Source organism: Magnolia sinica, chromosome 8 (assembly GCF_029962835.1).
Source record: "Magnolia sinica isolate HGM2019 chromosome 8, MsV1, whole genome shotgun sequence".
NCBI classification, from domain to species: domain Eukaryota; kingdom Viridiplantae; phylum Streptophyta; class Magnoliopsida; order Magnoliales; family Magnoliaceae; genus Magnolia; species Magnolia sinica.
Genome location: NC_080580.1, coordinates 80,438,716 through 80,443,117, shown reverse-complemented (window position 1 = coordinate 80,443,117; position 4,402 = coordinate 80,438,716).

The window sequence follows — 4,402 nt, the reverse complement described above, 5'->3', positions numbered from 1 at the left end:
ATATGAAAGCAACCCCATGTATTCTAATTTTCTTGAGGAGCTCGTCCATCTTTGGATTCATGAAGAGCATCCTATTGTCAATGGTGACAACATGTGGGATCTTGTAGCAGCTGATGATGTTGTTCTTCATGAGCGTCATCGTGTGAGATATGGGATGTTGCCTCTATTCACTTTTCGTGAAGTAATTGATCGTCAAAAGTACTAACTCATGACCGTTAAATGCTGTCGGGCTGACTTTTCCACTAATGTCGATATCTTATGTAGAAAATGTCTAGGACCTTGCTAGGTTGTAGAGTTTCGAAGCATACACATGGATCCAATGTATGCAATCTTGACACTTGAAATACTTTTCGACATGGAATGTAACCATGGTCTTCGCAACTTCTTCTTAGCAGGCTTCAGTTCAGGCTTTGTTGATAAGTTTTCGATAGAATCCAAAGAAGTCTTCATATGATACAAGATGGGGGAGTCACTGCTTCAATAGTTCAATCATTCTCTACTTTTTTTTTCGGGAATAAGGATTCATAATGTGCACTTCCTTAAGAGTTTCGGGAGATACTAGGTTTACAATATTGAATTTTGGTTTTGAACTTTCTAAGGAGACCCTCTAGTTCGAGAGTCAACTCATCATCTTCCACATTATCGGCTTTGTCCTAAGTCCAACTCTAGATCGATACCATATAAGTTGACTTCCTACTCAAGTTCATTGATAGACAAACTTGGCACTTTATTGCTTTGGATTTTTAATAATATTTTTTGGTTTTTTTTTAAAGTGATTTTTGAAAATTTACAAATATCTAGATTTTTTTAAGAGTTTTGAAATATTTGATGTTGTGTATTTTTAAAAATTTTTGATTTTTTTTTTTTGAGTTATTTGTTGTAAGGGACCTCAAGCAAGACAAAGATGTGAATCAGGGGTTGCCTGATCCAGCTTGGAAAGTCAAGCACTACTTACATTGGCTTTTATTGTGCCGTCATAGGGACTACGAACCTATTACTTCCCTGCACTCCTACTAGCTTGGCTGGGACCAAGATTATGGTCCAGTCAATCAGGAGCAATTCATACCTCTTATCTAAGTCCTCTATATCATCAGATGGGATTGATGTGCAGGTAAAAGGATTGCACTCCTTTTGGCGACCTTGTTTTCTTATAGTGCCCCGATGCTTTGATTTCTTACTTAAAGGATGTTAATATCTTAGTCTTCTTCTGTTCACATTCTCTTGATCCTCAATGACTTGGGTTGAGTCTTGATATTTGAGCCGATAATAGAAGATTTAGTACTCACTAGGAAGGAATATGTAGTTAGAGCCAATGGGACATGCAAGAGGAATGTAAGTCGCAATCTCCAACTCGAAACTACGGTATGGGATATCCTCATTGGAGCATTGTATGTCTATGAATGAGAGGACATACAATTCTGTGTCTCGTTATTGTGGCTAGATGGTGGGGAATTCTGTCTCTGATTGTTGACTGAAGATACTGGTGTAGATGATGGTGTAAGTGGAGTGGGCCAGGCATACCATTAGTTGATTGATGATAGGATGAGCAAGTTGTGCCCCTGGCTGATCGTTGAAGTAGGGAAGTTATCCCCTTGATTGACCGATGTTGATATAAGCAAGGTGTGCCCCTGGTTGGTTGCTAGAGCATGGAGGTTGTCCACTCGATTGATTGAAGCTGAGACAAGCAAGGTATGCCCCTAGTTGGTTGCTAGAGCGGGGAGGTTGTCCCTTTGATTGATTAATGTTGAGACATGCAAGGTGTGCCCCTGGTTGGTTGCTAGAGCAGGGAGGTTGTTCCCTTAATTGATTGATACTAGGGCTAAGGCATAAGGAGGGATGCTTGATCCTTCCTAAATGCTCTGGATCTTTTGAACCTATTAGATGTGATGGGGAGCTCCCTCTGAATTCCCAGTGCTTTGAAATGGGAGTGGATGCTTGAAATGAGAAGGGGGCCATTCATTGCCTCCAAATTCGATTGTCTTGTAATTGTTGATAATCTTATAGGAAAAAGGTGTTTGAATTGCTAGGATTGGATATTGTCATATGGCATCATCTCATGGGTTGGATGAGGTGGTAGAGGGGCAATTTTGGGTAAGGAGATGGGCATCAAAGTAAATACACCTCACTCGCACATTTAGGGCAGAAAAAGAGAGTTTTCACATGTTTGATGGACGTCATCCCAAAGAGGGGGAGTGCCACATAGCCGGCGGCAAGTTGGTTGCCATTGGTCCCCACTTAGACTCCGTACTTTGGTATGAAGCCTCCTCCAAGTATGTAGAGGCTCTATTATGAACGTTGTTGATTTAAGATTTTGCATATTTCTCTAATTGGGTTGGCTTTTGGCCTTTGGTTTGAGCTTGTTTTTTAGCTTGACTAGGTAAGTTGATTGAGTTGTTGGATTGAGTGGGTTGACTGAGTGAGGTGACTTAGCGAGTTGATTGGGTGAGTTGACTCTCTGAACTGACTCAAGACTCTAGGGTTTTAGGTTCCTAGGTTTTAGGGTTAGGGTTGACTGGGTTAACTAGGTTGTTTGGGTTGAATGGGCTGACTAGATCGAGTTTAGGGTTTAGGATTGAGATTCCTAGAATTTAGGTTTTAAGATTAGGATTTGGTTGATCATCCATTAATTCAAACTCAATCAGCTTATTAGCCCAGGGTGGGGTGTCTACAGGATGTGACTAAAATTTTCATGAAATTCTATTAAGTTTCTCATGTTTGGATGAGTGGTGTCAAGACTTAAAAATGAGGATTAACACTTTTTTCATGATACTACTGCATATGATGTCATGGATTCACAGTTGAGTTCTACCACAGTTGTTTGGATTGTATCTATTTATACCCATTTTGGCACACTTATGTGGGGCCAATGATCTGCTACCATATGTCAATATCACGCACTAAATGAGGGCCAAAATCCTACTTGCACCCTTCATCAATGTTTAAAGCCGATCTGCATGCCTAAATCAAATGATCTAGAATACACCACACGATGGCCATGCCATGTGTGGTGTAGATCAACTTCAAGAGGAGTTAGAGCTGTGCACATGAGAGGGAGCATTAAATATTGCTAGATTATATATAAGAAAATACTCTCTGTAAACATAAAAAATTTAAATTTAAATTAATTTTTTAAAAAAAAAAGTCTCGTTAAAGTAAGACTATCTCTCTTTCAACATTAAATGTTAAAATTCCATCAAATGAGATCTTTATCTAGCATTAAATGATAGAGCCTTGCTAAAAAGCAACTATCTACAAATGCCAAAGACAAGTCATGTAAGGACCACGATAACTTTCCAATATGGGAGTCTAGAATCGTGAAGACTTCCTCGATACACATGAGAGTATATCTCTCTGATACACGTGGCCTCACATAATAGGCCACGTTGATGTGGAAGAATCAAAGAGATTCACACAATCAAATGACCCCATCTTTCCCAATACCGAAGACAGCGCAAGGCCACTGCCTTTTAGAAGCCCATAAAAGGAGCATGTGATGAAGGGCTCCTAGCCTCACACCATTACAATCAAGCATAGTTTTATTTTCCCATTCATCGTGGATGTTTATCTTATTTATATTTATTTATTTTAGTTTAAACTCATCGTTGCTCATAGTATCAAACTCGTAGTTGGTTTTAATTCTTAGTTTAGCTCACCACCCTTCATCCACAACATCTTGATGGATCACAAGGAGGATCATTCAGTATCGAAGGAAAGGCTATGGGGCTTCTAGCTACATGCTAGGCAATTCTGCCGACCATCTTGTCACGAAGTTTGGTCCACACCAGAGGACAAACAGATAGTTGATTCATGATCGTCTTGCCACGTGCTTGGTTCTGACCAAGTACACGAATAGGCTATCACTTCACCAGCCATCTCAAGACAAAAGCCCGACTTCGATCGAGTAACGAAAGATTGTCGAAGATTCGCCCTCCATCGGTCATTTTGTCATGGCGTTTGGTTCTGATCGAGTGACGAACAAATGTCCATCCCACACATCACCACCGGCACACTATGAAGCTCAGTCCCAGTTAGGCAATGAATGGATCGTCATCTCTTAAGTCTATCGTGAGTGCCATTATTGTAGAAATTATTAATAAAAGAACACTTTTGACTTTTATTTGTTTTCTCCATTATTTTTATTATTGAATTGCGATAGCAAATGAAAGAACAAGTCTTTAAAGCCGTAGACTCACATTTATTGTCACAAGGTAAAAAGAACTTATCTGGAAGGATTATCGTCATTTTGTTTCACTAGCTGCCTAGACTCAGCTCAATATTGGTGGCTGAGAGGATTTTGGATTTTGGATCCCAATCTCCAATTTGTCCGTCTTGAGGAAGGGGATACCAACAATTCAATCAATTCTGGAGTTAGACAAACTTTGGTACGTTTGCACATCTTACT